The 27,875-nt window shown below is 35.4% G+C and overlaps 1 long non-coding RNA gene across 1 annotated transcript; it reads right to left on the reverse strand.

The window, feature by feature from the left end:
* Nucleotides 1-1,405: 1,405 nt before the first annotated feature.
* Nucleotides 1,406-21,908, reverse strand: LOC120752514 (uncharacterized). The gene is made up of 3 exons (XR_005700736.2): nucleotides 21,838-21,908; nucleotides 4,443-4,525; nucleotides 1,406-1,470 (listed from the first exon to the last, which is right to left on the reverse strand). It is a non-coding gene; the product is annotated as an uncharacterized LOC120752514 (long non-coding RNA).
* Between the last annotated feature and the right edge of the window lie 5,967 nt (nucleotides 21,909-27,875).

Raw genomic sequence — 27,875 nt, forward strand, 5'->3', positions numbered from 1 at the left:
GCCCATTCTGCAAATAATGTGAACTATAATCACTCCTTCCCCACCCAGGTGCAAATTCAGCAATTTTGACTACAACTCAGTGACAATTCATGGTGCCAAGGTCATACACTGTTTCACAGAGGAATCACAGTTATTGAAACAGCAGTTCCCTGTCACTAAGTTGGTTTGGCTACTGGGAGTAACATTAGAAACAACTACTTCCTGAAAATTCCTGTGCTTAGCAGCTATTAAACTCTGCATGGCCTGCATTTTCCACATACCTTTCATATTTTTCCCTTTCAATATGTTCTGCAGCTAAGGAAAGTCTCATCCTCTCAGCCCACAGCTACAAGCTACTAGTCTGGAACCAAGATCAAATCTAAAAAATGTCAAATATAATGAAAAAGAGCAGAGGATGAGACTGTATAACTTAGTGGAATGGAAATGGTTTATGAAGTCTCTCACCTCTAGCTCACTGCTCTGAATCTTCTGCTGTCAATAGTCACTGGAACTTTGGAGTATTTCACAATTGTTCAGTGACCTATGCTAAAGAAGTTGTTAGTCTCGGCTGAGCTCCTTGTGATGGCTGTCCACATCCCAGAAAAAACACAGCATCTGATACTGAGAGAATTTTACATTGTCATTGGCGATATTAGCAAAAAACTAAAAGAGAATTATGCATATTTATCCAAAAGGAATTTGTACATCCATTTCATTGGGATGTTATTAGCAACTGCTGAACATTATTGATATTATTTAGATACCCTTTTCTGCTCTTAGCAAATTATCTTTAAAAGTAGCTAGGAGCCATTTTGCATTTAATAAGAATTCAAGAATTATAGAAGATTGTGAAACTATATATTTTTCTTTCTCTCTGTCTTTGTAGTCTCAAATATCACACAAAGATAAAGGAGACCATTATCCAAAATTTCTGCAATCTAACGCTCAATAAATATATATATATATCATGGAAATTAAAATATTTGCCATAATTTACCATTTACCAGACATTAAAATTGTTTGCACCATTTGCTTCAGATAAGGATGTAACATTCTGAAAAGTTCTCTGACTCTATCTTTTCTGATTTTATGCTTTATCAGTTAATAAGGATTATTTTTGGGAATGGGAGAATAGAATCTTCAGCTTTAAAAGGAACACATTGGAAAGTTTGCATAAGCAGGGGTTTAAAGTTTTTCAGTTTTAAAATCTGAGAAGATAGATTTCAATAAAATGGGAAGTATTTTCATACTAACTTTTATGAAGAAGTACTAGAAATATCCTTCGATTCTACAGAAATTTGAGCTTCATTTAGTTAGATTAAGGAACAGTAGAGCAGACCAACACAATCATAACATTTTTTTCAATATTTTCAGAAACTTTCCTAATATACAAGGTGTGCAAATATTACATACCTTTTTCTATATTAGTGCCAATACTTCTACCTCTTCCTCTTCTCCTCATAGTGCTCTCTTTCCTTTTTTGGTTGCTCTCTTAAAATGTCAAAACAAATCACTTTGTAAGATTTATAGCTCAGTTAAGATTTGCAAGAAAGTTCTAATTCCCTGCCAAAGGCCCAGGTAAATTTCTTTATTTACCCTGCACTTTTTAGAGGAAGTGTGTAGCAAGTGTGTAGCATACAAACAGGAAACATTTCATCAGCCAGTAAGGAGAGTACTTTCATTAAAAAGATAATGAAAAGATTTTTTTCACTCATATTTTAACAAAAATATACTGTGTGCATTCATCCACTGTAAAGACTATTTTTTCAGTAATTGAAATAGATGTCTGGATGTCGTGATAAGTACGGAGACCCTCTTACGGAAATTAACCTTTAAAGTGCCGTTCTATCATGTTTTGCTCTCACATCTGGCGTGTCAAAGAAAGCAGGAAAATAAATGCAATTTTCTTATTTGTTGACTGCTTATTTTTCATTTACTTTCTTTGTGAGAGATTTAGTTCATGGTAGATGAGAAATGCCTGAAGGTCAGGAAGCCAAAAGTACAAGCAACTACCAGAAAAAAAAAAAAAAAAAAAAAAAAAAAAAAAAAAAAAAAAAAAAAAAAGGAATTAAATTGAATTAAATATATTATTTAAAATTTGATATTTGTATACATTTTACTAGGGTTTGTTGTAGCATAAAAGCTTATAATGTCAGCAAAAATGCAAAACATTGAACTATGCTAATATGCCTCATTGGTCTCCAGACGGAAGGATTTTATATGAAAGGATTTTTCCTGGGGAAAATGCCATCACAAACATAGGCTATCAATTACACCTATGAAGACAATACTTCTTTAAAAAACATCATGCCCCAAATCTAACAAATATTCACAGACACTAATAAAATAAATCACCTTTCTATCACATAAGATAGCTTGTGACGTTGTCATTTCACAGTTTTCTAAAGCAACACTGGTATCTGAATTATGTAAAATCCTTAGGTCTATAAAAGCGATGCAAGTGGATAGCACAGGTTACATGCCACTTCAGAATTTAAAATTAAGTCTTACTTTTAATCCACAATTCCCCTTTTTCCTTTTTATTTTTCCTTTTTCCACTTTTTCCACTCCTGGCTGAAGTGGCAGATGCTCCCTCAGCACATTCATTGACAAAACTGTGAGGAGTGGCCAATGCACCAGAGTGTTGTGCAGCCCTTCAGGAAGGCTTCAACAAGCTGGAGAGATGGTCAGAGAGGAACCTTCTGAAATTCAACAAAGGCAAAAGCAGAGTTCTTCACCTGGGGAGGAATAGCCCCCTGTACCAGCACAGGCTGGGGATTGATCTGCAGGAAAGCAGCTCTGCAGAGAAGGACCTCGGGGTCCTGGTGGGCAGCAAGAGGTCCATGAGCCAGCAGAGTGTCCTTGTGGCCAAGAAGGCCAGTGGGATCCTGTGGGGCTTTAGGAAGGGCATTGCCAGCAGGCTGAGGGAGATGATCCTGCCCCTCTACTCAGCCCTGGTGAGGCCACATCAGGAGTGCTGTGTCCAGTTCTGGGCTCCTCAGGAAAAGAGAGACATGGAGATCCTGGAGAGGGTCCAGAGGAGAGCTATGAAGATGATTAAGGAACTGGGGCATCTCTCTTATGAGAAAAGGCTGGGTCTGTTTAGACTCAAGAAGGCTGAGGGGGGATCATATCAATTCCTCTAAGTGTTTAAAAGGAGGTTTCCAAGAGGCTGGAGCCAGACTCTTGGTGGTGGTGACAAATAATAGGACAAGAGGCAACAGACGTAAACTGGAGCACCTGAACATGAGGGAAAACTTTACTGAGAGGATGACTGAGCATGGAAACAGATGGCCTAGAGAGGTGGAGTCTCTTTCTCTGGATATATTCAAAAGCTGCCAGGACACAGTCCTGAGTAATGTACTTAGGGGACTCTGCTTGAGCAGTTAAGTGGAACTAGATGACCCAGTGTTCTCTTCCAATTTTTGACCCATTTTGGGATTTTTCCTTCCTTCCTTCTCTCTTCCATTCTGGCTTCCCTTTCCATTCTCCCTTCTTCTTTTCTGTTGACACATTCAACTTCACATTACACCATAAACTGGCAATGGAGAAATCTCCCTGCACCCTGCAACTCTCTCCTAAGATTATCACTCTTGCTGACTTCTGCTGAAAGTTTGAGTTACATTGTTCTAATTCTTTGTGGGATTTCTTTCTTTTGATTTATTTGCTTTTCTTTCCTTCTTTTTGTTTTTTTTTTTCCTCATTTTTTCCATCCTTTTTTTTTCCTTCAGAAGAACTGACGTTTCATACCTGCACTACTACCATGTGCACCATGGTTTTTTATGGTCTATCGTTAAAAAAAATAAAAAAAGGATTTGACCCTTGAAGAAGTATAAAAATGGAAAACATCCATCAGAGAACAACTCTGGAGGATTTAGCCCAATAGCAGTAGGAAATATATAATGATGATGATATACTGAAAACCAGCCAGGACTTTTTTCTCACCCTGAAGAATAGTATGTAGGTAACTCCCAAGCCTTGAGACAACAAACACAACTCATTGCGCAATTGGTGTTACTGATGTGCTTTTACTTTTCTTGATGACCTGCAGTTTTGTATTTTTTTGCACATTATATTCTATTTCCTATGATAATATTTATATATTATTTACACTAATCAGGTCCTTAAAAATATGAATCATCTGACCTGAAAAATCTCTGGCTTACAAAGAACTCAGTTTAGGACGTGGAATAGAAAGGATGAGGTACCATCAATTATAAACCCAGACACATATGTTCACGCGTGTATGTATCATATTTTAGAGCAGTAAATGATCTTTAAATCATTCATGTCATTCTTTTCTGTTTCTTCATTCAAAGCTATCATTTGTAGAAAATATTTGACTAAGCTTCATTAGTTAGAATATTCAAGGGTCAACATCACAGCTTTGGATACTATTTGTGAAATGAAGCAGAAGCTTCCTTTTTGAAAGAAAATATGATCAACACTAAAAATCAACTCACTGTTTCCGGTTCCTTGTTCTCTGCACTGCCTCATCACTCCTTTGTGCAATCAAAACGTTCAGAGGTTATCTCAGTCTTGTGATCTGGAACAGTCAAAGAAAATACAGGATGTCTTGCATGCAGTTAACAGAATATTATTGACATGACAGGAGCATTGTATCCATGCTACCCTGCACTCGAGCTAGCATTCAGCATTTAGCTAGAAGCAAAATAAACCCTGGACCCAGAGAATTCATACTAACTTGTTCAACTTTGTAATGCCTTGTTATATAGAAATGTATTGTTGCGTGTTTAGGTTGTTTTGTATGCATTTAGTAATCAATCTTCAAATCATGGGTTTCAAGCTGATGTATCAGAACCATCCATGCTACAGTGCCTAAGAGAAGGAAAAAAATTGAAATTCTAGTTCAGTGCTGGGTAAACACTTCCGTGTGGCCTGACTCCAATATCAGCACTTCATTTTAATGATAACGACATCTCTGGTGTTCATTCTAAAATCCTTAAATGTACTTAACAACCTGTTTATGCTTGGAGAGCAGTGAGTTTATGAGGACAGCCAAATGAAACAGATAAGAGTATTATGTAAAACCATATTCTGAAATGTTTATTCTAGCAGTTAGTATGCATCTGGAGTAAATTTGCAGACTGTTATCCTCAGGTTTCATGCATTTTAAACAGAGCATATTTATTTTAATTCAGAAGCAGACGATTATGTGGGAAAGAGAAAGGTTTTGACAGCACAACTGCAAATTAGGCATTGTTTGAAAAGGTATAGTCATCTTATAATCATCATTAATATTTTATGAATCTGAATTTGTCCCACATGTAGGTTGTGTGCTATTTCAGCCATGGATCAACAGCTGCAGCTATTAAAGCTTTATTTTCATTTTGATATTAAAACTGTTTTTGTAACACAATGGCATAATTTCCCCCCTTATCCAAAAAAACACTTTCTGCACTGAAATCAAGGAATCCGAGTCTGACTTATACCGAATGTGTACATATGTAGCAAGGAATTTATTATCTTTTTGCCACCATTAGCACTTACAAAATGTCTACCATTCCACTTGAAAATACTTTTTTTTAAAATGACTAGTCATTGTTAAAAGCACAGTCAATTTGATTTTTATAGCTGTGAAATAATTTTTACACAATTTTTAATAACCTTTTGCAACCTCATAAAATTACTTTTCTCTGCAAATGCTTTCTTCATACAACATATTTACATATTACATGTGGATTTAGTAGATATGAGAACTTTGCTCCTCCTAATACCATTGAAAATTGGTAAAAAGTTGCTAGATTTTTACCTAGGAGTTTTATAAAGAGATGTAAGGAAATGCAACCAGGGACTGGTAGCATTTGTAATACTTTTTTTTCCTAGATTTAAATAATTTATTTGAGTTTTATTTAAGTTTATTTATAATATATTATATTATATATATTATTTTATATAATATATATATTATATATATATTATATTATATATAATATATTATATTAAATTATTAAGTTTAATTAAGTTAGTTTGTTGAAACTTTTTTTATTAAATCAAGAAATTTCAGACTATATTTTAAGATGAGTAAAGACTGATCTGTATATTTTGACATAAATAGCCAATTAAAACCGAGATGTGTCACATTCTGTCCCCACTTACTATTCTCATGTCTATAAATTTCCTTATAGAATAAGCTAAAACTAGCAGTGTTTTAAACCTGAGTTTTATACACTATTATAAAACTACTAATCTTTTGTCACTATATGCTGTCCTGAAGCAAGCAGAAGGAATTTTATTGACTATATATTTTTCCTACAGAAAACAGATTTATGACTTTCAATGAGGGCTCTGAAACATCTAAAGAAAGTATGAGTGCAAGTACGCTACCTGGGGCATATATTTTTTCATGGTAAATATCATCAGGAAGACACCCTACATAGGTGTAGGTAGTAGATATCTACTACATATCCATGTAGATATCCAGGACCATGAGAACACAGCTTTTGCTTCAAAACTTTTGTTTCCCTATCACAAGAAAATTTTTCAGGGCAAAACCCAACTTCTCTCTAAGACTTTCTCTCTCGGAAGAACACAGCTTGATTTTATGCTACAGAAGCTGTGACTTTTACCCTTAAGGCACAAAACAACTTTGATAAACAATAGAAAATATGAATACTTAAGGGACAGAACAACTAGTTCCCTTTCATTAAGAAACTGGCGTGCATATAATGGAAATCTCCCGTGGGTTTGCACGCATCTTGTTCTCAATAAGAAAATAGTGTGCAAGCCTCTCTAAATGAGGAAAGTAATCAGAAAATACCATCTGAGGGCAATACGTAGCAGCTATGGTTCATCAGACATCATAAATGACAAGACAGATTCAGAAATTCTTATCAGCCTGATTTTCTCTTCCATCTGTCATCACAGGATTGATGCTACTGACCACCTGATTCTACAGTACTGAAAAAAAAGGAAAAAAAAGAGAGATTTACAGTCTTACTTATATACCTTTAGCCTTCATTTCCAAATCAACCATAGATTTCAGTAAGGTCAAATAATGTTAAAATATGATAGCATCATGTGGGATTGAGAGCAGCTTAAACAGTCCTAAAGCTAAAAGCAAAACCCAAGCCTCTTCAAAATAAAAAATGCTTAGTGAAGTAGAATATGAAGCAGATTTTTATTTTAGTTACAGGTGTATAAAATAATTTAGGTGTACTAATTTAAGAATTTGAATCACAAATAAACATCAAACCTTAAGGAAAATCATAGAGTGGAATATCTGTATCAAGATATATTCACATGGGGGGCTTTATGCTGGGCATTGTTATTTTGATAGCCTACTCAGTTTTAATAAGCAAAATTCAGGTCTTCTTTTTAACAATTGTGGAGCGGAGATGTCAGCTAAGCATAAAAGTTTCAAAAAGGTCTGGAAACCAAAGCTCTTTAATGTTCACTGTTTTCCAAATGTCACAGATTTTAGTACATCTTTTATGAACTCACAAGATGAGTTCACAAATTCAGCAAATCCTTTCCTCCATGAATAAATTCCCTTGTTGCTTTCCAGAGACCTTGAATTACGAAACATGGTTGTCCACTTGGGGAAGTATCTGTTATGAAAACAATGAAGAATAGCAAGAAAGGAAATTTTGTATGCTGTTGTTGTTCTTTCCAGAAGCATAAAAATCCCCAGCTATCCACCAGTTACCTTAGAGATGAATTAGCTGCTAAACCATCAGGGAAATTAATTATCCACTTGTAGGAATAAAGTTGTGGGGGAAAATGTCCTACAGTATTTCCAGTGGTGAGATGAATCTAGCTGCTTCATTAAAGGAAAACTAAACTATTTCCTAAGTATTACAATGTTTGTATAAAATGGGATATTATCTTCCTACAACAAGGCCAGGGGAAAATTCCTGTTTTTACCGAGATTCTTACTGTCATTTCCTCTTACCAGCTATCTGTAGTGGGCAGACAGTTCCACCTAAACCTGGTTTCTTATGCAAACTAAAAGTGGAATCCCAAAGAACAAGGGAACATCATACTGGTCCAGAGTATATTTACCTGTCCTGTTATCGAGAAAAACTCACTTGAGCGCACAAGTCACAGAAGAAAATAATTACTTTTCAATTTAACAGTTACTAAGAAAGCAAAACACCTACAACGGAGAAACTAAACCTGGTGGAAATTACTGACATGAATCAAACATGATTAACAAGTACTTCTGTGACTTTAATCAAATTCTAGGCAATGAAACTGGTCCAAAGTTATTTCTCTAATTTTAATTTTCCTGGAACTAGCTTTTAATTCCTGAAAGTAGGGCAGACCTGAGGCACAGAAGGTCAAAACTGAAGATAAGGGTATTTGTGCAGCGTTACAATTTTAAGAGAACTATCTTTATCTACATTTTCATAGCATTAGAATTTATAGGCCACATTTAAACTATATCCTGAAAAAGCTTTCTGTGCTTTTTGCTGTTTCTCCTAAGATTTTTTTCCTACAGTCCTTAGACTTTGTTTTGAATTGCTCAGAGAAAACCAACTGATTTAATTTATGAAAACAGGGAGCTACCAGACTGACTTTTCCCTTAAAAAATCTCAAATTTACTCACTGAGCTAGGAAAAACACTGAAGAGAGTAATTTCTTGTGCAAGCTTTTCAGTGTTTCTAAATAGTCATGACCAGGGTTGCAATGGTGCAATGGTGATGCCGTTAGACTTAGGAAAAATATGTGTTTGCTTAGAACAACATCCCATGGGGGAGCTGTTCTGTACTCCCACTCCCTTATTTTTGTCAAGCAAGAAGTCATATAGACCAGGTAACTTGAAAACAGACAATTTGGGTAGTGGGGAAGTAGAAAGAATGTGGGGCCTAAAGGTTTCTTTAGGGCTTTGTTTTATTTTTGCAGTAGAAATTACTGCTCTTCCTCTCATCTTTCCAAGAGTAGTATGATTCCCCACATGATCTCCAGCTGCATAGTGCTAGGAAGGCCTTCAGGAAAGGGGGTCTGTACTTAGAGGTCTGACCAGTTTAGTAAGGTATACCTTTCTTCTCTCAAAATACAGACTTCCCACTGTCCCTCTGTTTTCAAACCCCAGTATTTCTTTTCCCCCTCATCAAAGTTCAAGGTCTCATTGAGTTCTCTCAATCCCTCTCCTAGTATCCCCAAACTATCTGACTTTTCTGAGTCTGCCTAGAGGCATTCTCCCAACTTAGCTGCATTTTCCATTTCAGATCACTTACTTTCATAAAATTAATTCTTGCCAATCCATGGACACATAATTTTTTCTTGACTTCTGGGACAATTGAATTCGAATTTGGTTACTGGGGCCAAGATTGAGGCCCACTGTAGTTAGAAAATACCAAATGACATACTGCATTTGGCAGCAAAATGGACACAGCTAACTCAACATAAATAGGGATGCCGCATGAGTAAACTGGAATTCATTAGACAGAAAAGATGAGCCCCCCTCTTTGTGAATAGCAGAGAAGGTGAGTTTACCAGGGAAGAACTTGTGAAAGTGAGCAGTAAAGATGTGAGATGTCATATCTTTGCTCAACAAAGTCAATTTTGTATTGAGTGGTATTAGACCTTACTGGTAGTGGATCAGATCATAAATCTTTATTTTAAATGCATCAGCTGCTTCTGAATATAAGACTATTTGCACCCCAATAAAATAAACCAAAGGCATGCTGAGCTGAATGAGCTGTTAATATTCTATTATTGTTTCTCTTATTCATGACTCTGATACCACTAAGGGTGGTGAATACATAAACTCTTCTTAGTACACCTATGTAAGTTTTATAAACAGACAGTATCCCCATTTTATGTCAGAGGTAACTGACACAAAAGCTGAATCACACTCAGAGGATTCATGTTATGGTCTTATTGATTTGTCTACATGAAATATTCTAACAAGTTCAGAGTTCTAAATCCAAAACACTGGACTAGTCGGCAAGCAAGATGTCTGTACATGATTGTGTGTAAGTAGCTGAGCTAAGACAGAGTGAATAGGAGCTGACAGCCTGAAAGCTAGCTAGTGTCAGCCTTATCTGAAGTTCTTAAGATAAACACTCATGGATTTTCTCATTTGCTTTTTTTTTTTTTTTTTTTTTTTTTTTCCTCCACTATTCTGGGTACAAATGTGATCGGCAAACTAATTTCTCTTTTTTCTTATATCACCATGAAAATAAAGTACATGGTCTTGAACTTAATGGATGATTTTACCTTTTCAATAGGAACATGAAACAGGCCAAATTCTTTGCTGATTTAGTTTTCTTCAGAGAAAAAAAAATAAAAGAAAAAAAGGAAGTAATAAAAAGAGAGTCTAGTGCTCCAAATAAAATACTGTAGAACAAACTTCAATCTTTGAGTCATTGGAAAACATTGCTTACAGTACAGAACAGAAAACATCCTGAAGTGACCATCTATCATTGCTCCAGATTGCTGGAGGAAATAGAAATAAAATGAGAAAACAGCATGATTTTATATTAATTGCAACTCCAAGATGGTCTTACCACAATCAAAATAAGGCCAGTGTGATGGAATTTATAGATAGGTTTTATTGAAAACATATTTTGAGCCTCATTTGATGTCAAGGTACAAAAATCAGATTTCAGATCAATGGTGTAATAAAATGGTACAAAGTAGCTGATGAAAGCTAACTTGGTTCCAACACAGGAATTCATCATGATAAACATATCTCTCATTTCCACATCTGTCATCCATTTTTAAAACCAATAAATCATTTAAATATGGATTTAACTGTTCCTACAAGTTGTTAGAGTGTTATGTACTGCACCGCAGGAGAACTTTAACAATAGTTCACTTTACTGAATTCAGAAGTTTAAAAAATGAATTGGAAGGTTAAGTTATGCTCACATAATTACTGTGCCCAAACACAATATACAGTAAAACAACTGGGCTTTTTCTGGCTTACATGTCTATCTTCCCTGGGCTTGAATTCACCTAATAGACCCTTTTTTTGCACAGGAATGAGTGAGTAGTTCAGATTAAAAAATGCCCAAGCAAGCAAAAGTGTGGAATCCAAGGACAGAATGTAGATATTTGTGAGCTGGATTGGACTGCCACATAAATGCTGAGGGCAAGGCTGAGATTTGTTTCATCCTAAGCACAGCTTGAGCCCTGCAGGGCATGGAAGGAATGCTGGCTACAAGGCCCTTAATGAGAGCTAAAAATGCCCGGTGGAATGGTCTTAAAGCCCTCTCCAAAGCCCCCATGTAAAAACATCTACAAATGTTGGACTGAACTGCTGATTGTTTCCTTCTTTCTGTGATAAAGAGGTTGGGTGGGGAAAAAAGGGCTTTGGAGGAAAGCAAAAAGAGGGAGTAATGTTAAAAGGCTCATATATTTTCATTCTTGTTCATACTGAAGGAAATGCTGGCAAAGTAAAGGATCACTAGTCCCAACAAACATAATCAGATTCTGATTTCATTATTAAGCTTTGCACAACCTTGATAAAAGAGATTATTCGAGTCTCAGTGGTAAACTCACTTTATGGATCTTTATTTCAGAATTTTAATTCATTTAATCTAGTAAACATTAACCTTTTGCTTCAATAGATGTATATCTAAGGGAAGTTTCTAAGAAATTCTCCAAAATCTCATTCAGAATTAGGCTAAAATTTTAAAATATTGTGATAATGATTATAAAAGTGCTTATATATAGGCTTTAACATATATGCATAATAATTTAGCAATACACTGGCTGTAATTAAATTACTGTTAATTTTGTAATTATTGCATTTTTAGCTGTTTAATGTGCTATTCTTACATTGGAACCATGAAGTCAATCTAACACTGCAGACAGTATTCTTCCGTGTAAGAGCTGATGGAAAAAAAATCCTACAGTCTCTCTAGTTGTTACAATAATGATGTAGGTTTCCTGTTCACTACAAGGGTAATTAATGAAGAATTTGGCTGAACCGCACATACCAGGCAGCTAAGGTAATACTGTATATATACATTTCACTAGAGCATAACACATAACACAGGGCTTGTTTTCTTTTTTTTATTATTTTTAAAATCAATTAAGTCTCTAGACAACTAAAATTTCAAGTTATGACTATTAGCTCTTTGCTGAAGCTGTGTGTAATTTCATTAATTCTTCTGCTAGTGCTGTCCATCTGAGATAGTAAAAATTTCATTAGTCACTGAATATACTTCATGCATAACAAATGACCAATCAATTAAACATGATTTTCAAAATTGTTTTTTTTGTCTATTTTCCCCCTAAACTTTATTAATGTTCTACATGATATTTACTCTTCCCTTCAGTCTTTAAGTAATTGTTGGTCTTATAATACAATTCACCTTTTTCTAGCCTTAAACAAGCTGACAAACTAAAAATTAAAATATCACTAGTTATTCCCATGGTATTCTGCATGACTTCAAGCTTTGTGGTAAACTTAGAGATTTACACATCTAGATTTTGTTTTGTTTCTGGCATTTGGTTGCATTCACCAAAAACAAGTGAAAATGTTGACTGACTCTGGTTGAGAGCTAACGTGAGTCACTTTGGGTCTTTCTTTTCACATGAGCTCCTGCCTGATTTTTCTCTTGTGTGGGGCATTTCCATTTCTGTTGTGCAGCAAGGGTCCTCCTTGCCCACACTCAGCTCTTATCATGGCAGGTCATCTCCAGCCGTAGAGAAGAGCTCCAGGAAGGATATTCTTTTCTTACACACCTGCAGATCTCTTGATATGGTTAAAAGACCTTTCATGCTTCAGCCTTCTACAGGACAATACCAGAGACAGTAAAACACTGAGGCTGGCTAATCCAGAAATTAAGACTCTCCACTTCAACAGTCTAATAGGTGATGTTGTGTCATTCACATATTTATAAGGAAACTGAAAGAAGTGGAATGGAATACAGAGACAGGAGATTTGTGTTCAGCCTTCTGAAACTCTTTGAGGCGTTTTTTTTTTAGTAAGTACATTATTAACAAGCAAAGCTTCCAATTATTTTCAGTATCTGGCACCACATGGATTTACAACAAACTTACAAGTCTCCAAAAGCATTCACCGATAGGATCTAATCAACCATCTTCTCAGAGAGCAGAAAAATCAAGGATGTACTAAGGGAAGGAAGATCCACTTACCATGGACTTATAACTACTAATACTTAGTTAGAAACATTTATAAACTACCTCAAAACACATCTGCTGGTGTGCAGAATAAATCAAATAGATCTAATGCAGATGAGTCTGAACAGTCTACCAGCAGAATTCACTCAAAATATTGAAATAATACCTAAGGCTGAACAATGTTTGAGTTCAATCATGCATATACATTTGTAGTAAAACCAATATAAAATATGTGAATCTAGAAGAAAGTGAAAGATATAAGCAAATCTTCTCAGTGCAAAACTTCATTAAATTTTTTCCATATAAAATTTTTGTTTGTCTTGTGTGCACTCTGGTTAAAGTTCCTCAGGATGTAAAGCCAGTCTTCATGAGCTACCTGCCATCAATGTCCCATTTCTCACTTTTTTTAGGATAGGTCAAATACAAAATATGCCTTGAATGAAAAAGTATGAAATCTTCATTTTATATCCCAGTTAAAAAACACAGGAAAAACACCGTATAATGTTCTTCAATGTCATAAAAGAAAGTTACTTTTTAAGGAGTTGTTGATGATAAGATTGCTGTGCATATATATATATTCTACCATTTTGCCAAAACTAGCAGCCCATTTCATTTTCTGAACTGTAAATACATTGATTTACAACAACTAAGGGGTCTGTGAACTACCCATCCAAAAGCAAGCAACCCTACTTGACATAAAATGATTCCCTTTACTTGTAATATAATGCACATCTTGCTCAGCCACGGAGGAGAAGCTCCCTCTTTCATCTCCTTTTTTCCCTTTACAAAATCTTTTCCATCCACCCTCTGGGAGAAAGGTTTTGCCCAGGGTTAATAGAAAAATTGCCACACAGAAAGGTAGGTATTTGAGACAACATCTGGCAGAATACCCTGCTCCTTGCTGCTACTCAGCAAGATAACAGAGCCTACTCAGCTAAGGAGCAAGGATTCTTCATGTAGAAAGACTTTTTTTTTAGGTGGAGATATGAGGGATGCAGTGTTGCAAGAGGCATTCTGTGCACTGGGCGGACACGGGCCCCTGGCTGGCTCAGATCTGCACAGTGGCCAGAGCATTTTCGGTCCAGGTATGCAAGCAGGTTATCTTTACCTGCAGGACTCGGCTTTTCAGCAGCGGCTGGCCCAGATAGTGTTGTGACCGCGGTGGTAGATAAAGGATGGCTCTTGGCTAAGCAGGTTTAAAGATGGTTTATCCAAGCCGAGCTGCGGGAGATCCACAGCTCGTCCAAACTACTGGCCAGAGACCCTTTGAATTTCCCTCCCCAATCTTATAAGTGGGGAGGATTCAGGGGAGGTGACAACAGGACAGCAAATCAGGGAATTTGGGGGGTAACAGGGGGTGTCCACTTCTAAGCCTCTGACCACTGACAAAAGGGGAAAAGGGGATTCCCCCGGGCACCAACCTATCACTCAACGCCTCCCTGGGAATTTCCCAGGCCTGGGAGGGGTCCCAAAGTGACAGACAGGATGCCCCAGAGCAGGGGGGAGAGGGGATTGACAAGGATAGGTGGGGGGTGGGATGACTGACATGAAACAACTCAAAGGGGATGGACTGTTACAGAACTGGGGGCACAGTGAAATGAACCATAACATAAAACTTCTTATGAAAACTTAATAAAACAATTCTTGCACTGCCACAGCATTCAAAGGTCTGAAGGGAGGTAGTGTTGGTAGAGGAGGTGCTTCAGAAAATTTAGTCTACCTGCCTCTTGCTCAGATTCAGAGTTATTCTATAAAATAGTAGGCAGAATACATTTAAATCCTGGTTCATCAAAATTATTTATATAATACTGTACCAGCTATATTCTAAAAGTTACAAAGAAGAGGAGTCATCTTCAGCCTCCAGACCAAGTGTTTAATGAGGAGTATTGAGTCCCTTGACTGCAATTGTCAAAAGGGATGCAAATAACACAGCAGTTGTTTCACTTAGTATTTGTTTTTAATCAATTTAAAACTGATTAAAATTTTAATCAATTTTAGTTCAGAATTTTATTTCAAAAATTAACAAGGGTTCCCTGTAAGCTGCTGCTAAGCACTATTTCAATCACCACTCTCACCACTGCTGCTTTCTGGAAAGCTCTTTGAGTCACTGTCTAAAGAAAGAAAAGACAGCATGTTTTCATCCTATTCTGGTCTGCTTAAAGATAACATGAAACACTTTCTTGTAGCAGTAATTTATTTAAGAAAATGAGGAAGGAATTGTTCATTTACTGTATTTTACTTTTCTGCTGAAGGGAGGATGGGAAGAAAATGCTGTCTATTTGAACACATTTAAGGGAGAAGAGATGAAAGGTTCATTATATTTACCAAATAAAATGGTAAAAGTGGCATATTGCAACAGCAAAAGCCTGACAACTGACAGCCCTGAACTATGCTCTCTGTTCTGCATTAGTTGAAACATACAGCTGGTAGATGGGATGAGGGAAAAGGAATACAGACCATTTGGGTGATATAAAGGGTAGCAATTCCTCATCACAGGGAAATTAGGGTAATACAGCTAAGGAAATTTTGTTGTTCATATCTAGGAATAGTGGAAAGGGGGGTTTTGGAACATTTAATCAGAAAACTTGATGTAGTTAAAGATATAAACTACTCCTTACATGTTCAAAATTCCCACTGACTTTGATAGGAACTTCACCTGTGCAAGTGGTGCAAGTCAAGACATGAATTTACATGCTTAGGGTAAACACAAGAGTGTGGGAAAGCTTTTGTTGTTCCTTGCAAGGCAAAGCAGCCAGTGAGTCACAGTTTCCATATTTACTGTGAGCCTCCTCCCTATCATTAAGAATCAGCTTACTTTGGAAGAAGTGTTTGGACATAGTTGCATTTCCCTGTCTAAGACCACCATCAATTTGTCCCAGTGAAGAAGGACACCACATCTATATCTCTTCAAATTACTTTGTAGTATGTGATGAAATGAGTGCAATATTCGATGGGTAATATAACTTCTCATGACTCTTTTTTATTCTACACTATTTTGTATGCTGTGAATACAAATTTAGAGTTATGGTCTCTAATATGCAATTTTAATCAACACATAATCACTTTTATAAAATGTGGGGTTAGTAAAGTTTTAGCTGCATATATTATATCAGTTCTAAAACCCACTATAAAACACAGTATCATTACTTCTTTCAGCTGTAACAATTTTGGATAAAATAAAATGTCACATATTGGGATAAAGTATTAATACTTTTTTTCCATCTAGATTCCTACCCCAAAGGTACTTGAGGACTGTTATTTTTGTTGTATTCCTCCAAAAATTAAATTGAAGGTGTTCCAAACAGATCAAATTCAAATAATATATGTCTGTGTATATTATGTGATATTTAATTGCCTACTACAGGGAATTAAAATAGTTTTTTTTCCCAGAGGGGAGCATTACGATGCCTTCCATATTCATACTGTGCCATTTGCTATAAGTATTCTAGGGTCCACAGACTATAGGGACAATAATTCCTTTGTACTCTCTAATCTTACTTTTAAACTCTTTGGCAATAAATGTTATACATTGTATTTTAAACTCTACATAACTGATAGGAGGACAGACATATCTATGTTTTTGTGATTAGTTCCTTTATTTCCTATTTCCTTACTAATGCAAATACTTTGGTTTTTTTATGACTCTGCTGTTAAATTATTCTTGTAGTATGACTCCCTAGCTTTACAACTCCAGTTGACCTAGTCTTATCAGTAAATTTTTTTACACAGTTCACCTATTTGATCAGTCCAGTTTAGAACATCTATTGCTTAAGGTTGGAGACAACTTGCTAAGTTATCTACCAAACATTTTCCAAAAGATTGTGATATTTTTTTTAAACATAGAAAATGTTTAAAGTGAAAGTTTAAAGTTCGTGTGAAAGTGTCATGACATAATTGGTTATTAGTGGTTATGTGCTAATTTATTAAATGTTCTTAAGGACCAACCAACCCTTTCCCCATCCTTCAAAGGTAATTTTGTGCAGAGACTGAAGTTTCAAAGGCAAAGAAGACCTCTGGATAACAGTTACTGAGTCACATTATATATGTGTATATATATATATATATCAAAGTTAAGAATAAATTGCTTTTTTATGCAGAACGCAAAGGGCTAATAAAAAAGGTGTAAGCAAACACTTTTTGAAAAATTCTGGTTGTCGACCTGTTGGCTGGAGCTTGGTTTCATACTACCCCAGGGTAGAACAGCTTGAAGTGATAATATCCTGCATGAGCCTCTGATGGATTCCCACAAATAATGTTACAAAATACAGCAAAAAACACAGCTAGGCCAGCAGCATGTCACCTGTGAGACTTAAAGCCTCCAAGCTGGCTGCTTCTACCAAGGACTTTGTTCTTTTTAGCTAGTGCTGAAGAAACCAATGAAGGCCAAATATGGGCTGGTAGCTATGCTCATTAATGTTCCCTGCCACTTTCATTATAAAATGCTGATTTTAGTACTTTTCAATTTGCCAGTTGGTAGACATTTGGGCTTAAATATTCCTTAGTGTCTGCTCTGAGGTTGTCAAAATATGTGTTGGAATGCCTTTTTTGCCAAAACAATCCAGTAATTTCTGAGAATGAGGCAAAAGATATGTTGTTTCACTCATGATAGCAAATCAAAAAGGAGGGAGGAGGGTAAGAGATGATAAGGAAAGAAGTTATTTAAATAGTTAATGTAATTTAAAGCTGCAGATTGATATTTGGCAGCTGCGAATAACAATGTGGAATGAAAACTGAAATTTGGCTTTCTTTGCCACTTTAAATTATGAGGCTTGGAAAAAAATATTCAGGCTCGACAGAGATTTCTTATGTCTTATGCAAAGAATATTAATTAGGCAAGGAGTTAAGAGGTTCAACTTATGGCTATGCAACACTTTTCTTATATATGCACCTCTACGATATTTTAAACCCAGAGGCACAAGTAAATAAAGTGAACAGGGTCTGCTGAATTCAGTAGTATTAACACCTACTTCAGCCACAAAGTGGCAATGGAGGAACTGCAGGGAACAGTTGCAGCAAGAAACAATGTCAAAGGGATCAGGCACTGGGACACTAGGACTCTATCATGTAAAAAGAGGATAAAAAGTAGGATTTTTATTGAGGAATGTGTCAGGAACTTAAAGAATAAAGATTGTACTTGATGTGATTTAGAAATGGGGCTTAGGTGAGAACCTAAACCTTTGCAAGATAAGGCCATCATGCCTTTGAAGAACTGAAGGCAGGACAATCTGTGACAATAAAAATATACTGTCTCATTGGAAATTAGAAAGGATTCCGGCATACCTGAACTGCTCCATTACTATACTAGCTGAAGTTATTAGTTGTCTGTAAAATGATTCAGTATTTCTATTCATAGAGATCAGTATTTTTAATAAATCCATTAGACACTTTTCTGGTGGCATATTGCAGTTAGTTATGGTGGAAATCCAAATTTGGTAACACTTGAGTAAAATTTGCTTGAGCAATCTTAATGACTGAACAATCCCTATGAGAACACACTAAGAAATTATTACATAACAATACACTCTTTTTTCTTTCAGGAAACATTCCTCATGGGGGACCAAAACAAGACTCTACAGTACCGATGCTTGCTGTAGCCTGGATCCCCCCATTTACAGCAGAAATTGAAGCAAGAGTGGGTGAAGAAAAGATGGAGGGGGAGAGGGAGGAAAGATGAGAAGAATGGTTTAATTAGTTCAGTCAAGGCCACCTTGGAGAACAGCCACCTGCTAACTTTTTATAGGTGTCCACAAGCTATATGTTCACCAGTTTTCCATTGCCTGACATGAGACTATGGTCTGCTTTGCAGAAGAACTTTTGAACACATCCAGTGGCAGCTGAAGGTAATACTGGAAGATATTTAAATACAGCAGGAGCTGAACAATGACAGTTCCTCTAAAAATATATACTTTATTTGTCTTAGAAAAGCATAACTTAAACTTCAGCCTCAAAGAAAACTCTTAGTCCATCAGTCCTCTTCTTATTTGTGTTGTGGCCAGACGAGGTTATTAGAATAACTTAATTACTCTGAAGAACTCAGAAGTCAATTTTACGACCTCTAGATTCACTGTACTATGATTACCCAGAGAATATCAAGAAAAGTGACTAAGATGTATCCAGTTTTCTTCCTAGAATATGAAGAATCATCTCAGGTGGTTTTTTGAAACTCTTAAAGATGATTAATTCTTACTGATGTGTTTATTTGCTTTAGAGAAGAAAAATTTGAATAGCAGAAAGGGGAGAGCTAGAGATTTCTTCAGGTTCTACACAGTCTTACACAAAGCTTAGGACAAGTCTGCCCCAGTTTAAAGACATTTTTGTTCTATACAAAAAATAAACTCAATTTGAAGCAGCAATATTTCTCATCTTGTCCATAACTTCACCTGGAACTTCATGGTCTATTTTATCATCACACTATTGTTGCAGCAGCCCTCTTGTTAGAAGGTGGAAATGAGCTGAGACACAGACTTCTTTTTAAACACAGCATAAAAAGGCTCCTGGTTTATTCCTCTTTAAAGCTCAGCCATCCTGATTCCAACTATTCACTGGCTCTGGCTGCAGCAAGCTCCTACTATAGGTTTCTCTTACAGCCTCTCCCTGCTGGTTATTTCCTGCTAAACTGTGACTGCATGTATTGGTTTGCAGACTCTGACTGCAGGCTTTTACCTAGCTAGACTGTGACTGCAGGTTCCAACTGCAGACCCAGACTGACCTCACAGCAGTGATTCTCTCTGCCCAGGATCCTTCTTCCTCAAGGTTCCCTCTTTCTCAAGGTTCTTTCTCCTTCATAATTCTTGTCAGCAACTAACACACTCCCTTTTATCACACTTATCTTTATTGGCTGTAGATGTGACTCATCAGGGGTGAGGCTGTATTGGGTAATTAACACAGCTGTTACTTATCAGGAGTGAGGTCACCTGTATTCCCTTCTCCTACACACCAGGCATGGTCATGTGCATCAAGTTATGATAATCCTCCTCCTCTTTCTTCTCTGTCTATGTTGCAATAGATTTTACACAGTCATGTTTCTTTCACATCTAAAATTTAGCATTACAGAGGGAAGGAGATTTAGCTTGATGATGAAAAGGAGTCAGATTTAGCTTAACAGACTACTCTCCTGAAGAGATACACTGCATGGGTGACATATATTTGAAAATACCAAATGCTGAAGACTTTGAGACCATATAAATGGCAATAATACAGTTCAACTGGAACAGATAGAAGATGATCATTCCAGAACAGGGAAAACATTCAACTATATACTTGACTTAAATTCGACAGAAAAAATAAAAGAAATTAAGACAAAGTAAGAGATAAATAAAAGCTGGTGCTAGAAGGAAAGTTTTGACAAATTTGTCATTTGGAAAGTATTCTGCTGTTGGATTAGTTTTTATGTTGGTATAAATTTTTTTTTGGTTATTGCCAACGCAAATGATATCAGAATCCTGAGACTAAAAATCATTGAGAATTTTGGAGCATATCAGTATAACATCTGTCACTTTTTATGACAGAGTTTTAAACTGGATAAATTTAAAAAAAACCCTGACCAAATATTTGCCAATTAATTAACTGAGTTAACTGTGATCACTAGAAATTAAAGGAGCTTTAAAATAATTAAACTTCGATCTTTAACAAATAAATTAATGGATATCTTTAGAAATGCAGACATGAAAAACTTAAGAGAGTGATGTAGACTATTAAGCTGGATAGATAAAAGGTAATGGAAATGCAGAGAAAAAGAAAACAGAAGATACATATAAGCTCTCTGGAGCATGTAGTTTTGTCACATAGAGAAGGCTGTGAGAGCAATGCCATAACTTTAGAATGTGATAGCCTTAAAGATGTAAGCAGGAATTGCATATGAACTGTCATGCTCATCTTTTAAAATGTTGGAAAATATTACATGTATTAGAGGGGAAAGAGTAAAAAAACTAATGGGATCCGCTATAGAATCACAAGGTCACGTTTGCATATAGAAAGACATCTGGAAATACTACCAGAAACTCTGTCGCTAAATGTAGTTTGAACTTCCCAAAAATATACTTCAGAACAAATGCTAAAATGAAATTAAGGTTTGTATTGTGTTGGACTCAGTAGCCAACAAATTTATATACCAGAAAGAAACATACATTGTTATTGCAGACTTTGGCAACTAACAAGCACTAAAAACATAGCTGTAGAAAATAACCTTGGGAAGAAAAATCATGAGATAATTCACTTTAAATTAAATAGAAAGAAAAGCACAAACTAGTCTTTAAAGCTTCTGATTCAAAGTGAATACTTCAATAAAATTACCTTAAGTCAAGCTAAGCAGAATGTGAAACTGTGTTTTTCATTCACAGATCACTATAGAAGGAACCTTAATACTTAAAAAATGTCAATCAACAAACCCCCCAAAATTACAAAGTTGTGGAAACCATAAGGAACAAAGTAAAATAAAAATGAATGAATGTATAAATAAATAAAAAATGAATGAGAATAATCAAAGAAGAATAGAAAGTCTAAAGGAATTGAAAATGGACCTGATTAGAAAATTATCATTTAAATCTTAGTATTTTTAAGATAAGGAAGAATGTTCTAAAGTGAAATTGATTTAGTTTTTGTGTTTCTTTGTGTTTTTTAAATTAAACATAATGATACTTCTAAAAATGAAGAATTCAGATGAAGTGAAAAGAGTGTCTAGAGAAGAGGGGATAAGGATTAAGAAAGGTCTATGCTGAAGTTCAGTTTTCAGTGAAGTTACAGGGATGATATGGGACACAAGTGACCCTTTGATATGGAGAAAAACACACTTACTATTTTGTATCCTTTCCCATGAGACTAGACAGCCACCAAAGGTAAAAGAAGAGCCTTGACTCTCTGACTTCGGATGGATATTTCTGCTTTTATTCTTATGTCCTGCTCAGCTTTGAGACCCTACCCGATGGAGAGCCGATGCCAGAGAGTGCTGGCCTCTCCCCTGCCGTGGTTTTTCCCCCCCAGGGGGCAGGGCCCATAGGCGAGACCCAGAGGCATCGCCCAATCAGTGTTCAGTAGGAGGAAACAGGATTAGGTTGCATCTCAGTGAGGGGAGTGGGCACAGCTGGACAGGGGCAGATAGAAAAAAACATTACAAATATAAACCCAATTAATGCATTACAACACTACTTCATGTATAAAAACTGAGACAGATTGCTGCTGTCCCAGAATCACAAGAATACTAGCACAATGTTGCAGACCCTCTAGGAGAGGAGCAAAATCCATCAAGTTCCAGTAAATGCTAAAATTGAGAAAAAAGATTAAATGTTACATATACTTAAGACACTAAACTAGGGTTATCCTTACAACCATGGCTCTGTCTGGGCTATGTTTTGCAACAGGAAAGAATGACGGCACAGAAGTACAGCAAAAATGTTATAAAATGCAGCCTCAGTTTGACAAAGACAAACTGTACCAGGCTAATCTGATAGCCTTCATTGGGGAGATAATTGCTTTTCTAGACAAGGGAAATAGTTCTAATCTAGATATAATCTACTTGGAAGCTGGGAAAATATTTGATGCTTAACAGGAAATTATTAGTTAAAGTAGAGAAGATTATTAGGACAGGAACTGAGGAATGGATAAACAGGCAGCTAACAGATCACTGACAACAGCATAGCACAGAGAAGCTACCGTGACATGGATGATCAGTCCTCAGCTGTGGTCTTTAGTTAAAAATGAAAAATATGCTGATGAATTCTCACAAAAGCATGAGTCTGAGAAGCTTCGCAAGTCCTAAAGAAGAAATGGTCTCAGGTACAAGAGGGTTAGAAATAGCCTGCTGTATTTCCAGAGGAATTTCAGAAAGAGATTCAGAGATCTAAACAATTATCTGTGCTGAAACCTACAATGGTTTTGGTGCTGTACCTCCACGAATATGTACATTTTCCATCAATCACCCCCATTAACACTGAAAAAAATTACACCTATAGAAACTAATTACAGGGTAGAACAAGTGGAATTTTGATTACAGACAATGTCATAAAATAGCTCAGTAGACACATTAGCAATTGCATTTCATTCCAATTGAGTTTAATTATGTGTTTTCTGCTTTTTTGTACTGCTTTTACTCTAAGACATTTTCTGCCTTGTTTTGGGTTTTTTGTACTGTAAGAAATAGCTTCCGTTTCCCTTTTTATTTTAACCTATATTTGAATTGACATCAATTCTTAAACCAAGAAGGCAGGCCAGTGGTTAACTCTAAAGCAGAAAACAATTAATGACCGATAGGAAACATAACATGATGCTAATTAAAAAATTCAATAGCTAGTCATACTTTTGGAATCTGATTTTATCATCATTCATTTGGCAGTACACAAAATCCTCCACAAGGAGTGAAGAAGGAAGCTGCTGTTTGCTTGAAATTGGAATGTAATTGCACCTGAAGAAACTTCACAGTTCCAGGAGCCATCTGACCAGTTTTAACTGATCAGCTATTTATGTACACTTTTTAATTTTAGCCCAAATATAATTTTTAAATTGTTTCTATTTAATATTACTTGAGATGAGTTAAAATATTTGATCTACTTGCATCTGACCACTTTGAATGTTTTCTTGTTGCTTGGCAATATTATTCCTTATACAGTTCTGTTGAATGTGTGATGATTTCATGGCAACAATACTGTCATTATAAAGTCATAATCCATAATAAGTCATTTTGGGAAATAATGTTATGATTTATGATGAATTTAAATAAAACCAACTTGCTACTGAACTACATATCAAGTGCACATAAGTATTTTAAACAGGTGTTACATTTATTTTTGATCCATCCCATAATTCAGATCCTCTAAGAATGAAAATATTGTCTTTTTATTTCCAAACTTTAAATTTTTTTCTATCTAGCTTCCAAAGACTTTTAATATTTCTAATCCCTTGAAGTACTTATGGTTAGAACTTTTTTTTTTTTTCTTTTTTTTTCCTACAAATTTATGAATGAGATTACTGGTCAGATTAAAATCAAAGGTTAACTTGAAAGTATTACAATGAAAACACATGCTACTCTAACAAGTGACATTTAGAACAAATCGACATAGTTCACAAATTTGATTAAATTTTAAATAGTGTGTCTAAGCAGCTGTAGCTGAAGTGACTCACTTGATATATATATATAAATATATATAGTTTTTATATGGCTCAGTATCCATAGGAAATGTTAGAGTATTTCTATCATTTGTCAATCACAGTCCAAGCAACTTTCTCAAATTAAAGTCTACTGTCTGAATATTTTGGGGATGCTTAAACAGGACATAGATAGATTTTGATAAAGATGCTTATATAGATATAAACAAGGAAATCACAGACTTCATGCTGAAGAAATAAAAATTATAACTTATCAGGTAATCTATGGAATCAGTTGTTTGTTCAGTATAGTGATTGAGTCCACATTATAAATAGGTTACAGATATTTAAGAATGTTTCTTAAAAATTACACCAAAAATTGCTAACTGGATAAAAAAAACCATTGTATAAATCAGCTTTTCTCAGTTCTATGACTTTTTTTTTTTTGTATATTCATCTCTGTTTTTAAATTAGAGAATACTTTTCTGTAGGAAGATGGGTCTTATCAAGCAATAAAATCGAAAATATTTATTTGATATGGAAGATAAAACACATGCATATAGATTCACGAAGGTGTAATGTAACTCATAAACAGGTCACTCATTTGTATACACTGTAGTAGTGGCTTCCAAAGTGCCCTAGTAAAGCTAGATGCCCAGTTAATTTTAATGAGTATTAGGCTTCCAGATCCCTTAGGCAGCTTTCAAAATGTCAGCCTATAATTACAAACAGCTTGGATGAAAGCCCATTGAATTTAATGGAAAGTCTCCCATTGATTTCAATGAGCTTTTGGATCATTGGCTTTCCTCTTTCCACAAATATTTCTAAAGGCTTTGGATAGTAAATACCACATACTTTAGAAACACTAAAATGCATATAATATCTTCACCTTTCCATATATTGAACTATTTGCAAAGTAAAAAACAAATAAACAAAAAAAAAAAAAAAAAAAAAACAAAAACCACCAACCCAAAACAAACAAAAAAGAAAAACCAAAAAACCTATGAGAAAGCATAAAACTGCAGAACAATGATAAAATTTGGTGAGAAGTCTAGGAAAATGTAATATTAAAAATAAAGGAAAGCAATTCCACTTCTGAGCTGCTCAGGACTGTTTTACAGAATTGTGTAAGCTGACAAAAGCAAATGAACCAAAACAGACTTTTGCAAGGAATGACTGACTGTGAGGAATGTAACTGTTGGTAAGGAGTGTTTCTTAAGGTTCTGAAATTTTGACTTGTTCCTTTCAACATTTTCTAAGTAATGAATATTTGCTTCAGTTTCTTCTACTTGAAACTTTATTCTATTTTTAGAAACATGGGATATTTAAAAAGTTGTTTTTTTTTTTTTTTTTTTTAATATTGAAAGAAAAGTGATCAGGAAGCATAAAGTTTAACTTAGTATGAGAGAGGAACAGTTTCCTTACACAGAACTCATCAAAAGTTTATCTGTCTCTATCACTAAGCTATATTTTAACAGCTTAGACTTCTACCTTTCCATACCTAGATATTCAGGAGTCATTTTGCTACAGACACACTAAAAGCCTTAGGCATGAATTGCTGGTAAAGTCACAAACATTACAAACAAAGGTTATTATACTGTGGAGGTCCTCGTGAGACAATAATCCAAGCAGGTGGCTCAGCCCCAGGAATCCAAAATCAGACCATGACACCTGTTTTATCACCATGCTGTAATAAAATGCCGGTAGCCAAAAGCAGAGTCCCAAACAGAGGTTCATGTGTGGGAGCAGAGAGGGTCTCAGCTATGTTGGGGAAAGAAAAAGGAGTCAAAAAAGCAGGACTTAGGGTGAAAACACCACAAATAATAGTTAAATACAATTAATATAGAAATAAGCTACATGAAAAGTGTCATATATTTCATATAGTCACAGTGGGAAATCACTCATTTGGAAATTAGCTTATATAGTACGTAGTAGTGGGAGGGAGGGAGGGAGGGAGGGAGAGACAATCTTTTGAGTCTATTCCCTTGACACTGGTAATTCTGAGAGCAGATAATAATTTAAGTAATGTAACTGACAAATCTAAACACTGTTTCTAAAACTTAGCCTTATAATTAGCTTTGCCTTATAATTAGCTCATGCAAATATACACACACATGCACAACACACACAAACAGATGAAACTGCTTTAAACAGAATTGCAATGACACAAGATGAGCTGCCAGACCTCAGGGATTTAACCAGTGACTGTCATTTAACATAGCTGTAAGAGGCCCTGAAGCTATAGTTCTACCCTACACAAAATGAAATGCAGATCTATTAAGAAACTGAAACACTAGAGTAGAATTTGCCATGCATCATGGAGCATTCCAGGGGTGCAGGAGCAGATAAGGCTGAACCAAAACTTCTCCCCAGGGTGTGCACAATGAGTTTGAACTGCAAGCAGGCCTTTAGTCCTGGTGACCAGGAAGAGAGCCAGTGCAAAACCTGGAAAATCATAGGCAATTGGATGACTGTTTCAGTTTCTAGACTAGGTCCTGCTACGTCATCCCACTTGCTAGTGTAGGCAAGGCCCTGGAAATCTATCCATACAACTCTTATTCTGATTGGCAATTAATATATGTTACTGCAAAGTGTTCTGTGTGAGCGTCAATGAAATACTGTCTCTCTTGGACAGAGGTGCTGGAATTGGTCTTCAGTTTGATATTTTTATAATGTGTTCATAATGGCTTTACATCAAGGGCAATAAAATGGAAAGAAATAATCTACTTTTAATTTACATTGTTGCATTTTACCATTCACTTAAATAAATGAGAGATTCATTCTGAACATTTAGACAGTTCAAATAGAAATTAATTGAACTGTTAATATTTCTCTTATTAAATCATCTAAGTATTGGCTCTGATGTTTGTCTCTTCCAGCTGTGAAACAAAAAAGTTGCTTTGTCTACACTGTGTGTTTATGAGTGAGAAAGAGAAAGATAAGTTTTCCACGTAATTATTTTCCATTATTTAGACAAAGACAGGGGAAACACCAAATTCAGATTTGTTTTGCAGTATCTTCACTTCCATTATTCAGTCAAGATTATTTTCCCAAAACACAGCAAATTTCTACCTAATAAAAAATTGTTAAGGAAAACAAGCATAAAATCACCATGACAGATTTGAAAATCTTCCATCTACTCACAATAAATCACTGGGAGAGAAGTGAAGGCAGTTTACTAGAGATTATTTTGCTTCCAAGATAGAAAGCTGTATGTTCACATAATTACCTCTTTGCAGTAAACTGTCAATTTTGACATATTTTTTGTTAAGAAAAACAGACAAGTATAAAATGAGGAGCTCCAAACATCATAAAATAATATTGTTATATTTCTATTAAAAGGCTGTTTCAAAATTTATAACATATACTAATAATGAAATATACAAGTCAGCGATGAAATTTTAATTTTCATAAAAATGTAACATATGGTTACTTAAGATATTTTCCCAAAAAATGATTCATTAGTAGAAATTGTTCTATTTCTTGCCAGATCAGAGTGAAACTATATAGAGTAGAATTTTCTACAATACAGAAATTCCAGATTCCTTCAGGCATATATTTTAATTGCTCTTCATTTAAGAATGCATTGTTTTAAAACACTTACATGAGAAATATTTTTGTGTGCCTCATAGTTATTTAAAGTTTATATATCAGCATATTAACTCTAGATGCAAAAGAGCAGCTGCTCTGATCATGGGTTCTAGTAAGTTCCTTTGTTCTAAATTTTTTTTGTTCATTTTTGTTTATGGCCCAGA

This window comes from Hirundo rustica, chromosome 5 (assembly GCF_015227805.2).
Source record: "Hirundo rustica isolate bHirRus1 chromosome 5, bHirRus1.pri.v3, whole genome shotgun sequence".
NCBI classification, from domain to species: Eukaryota; Metazoa; Chordata; class Aves; order Passeriformes; family Hirundinidae; genus Hirundo; species Hirundo rustica.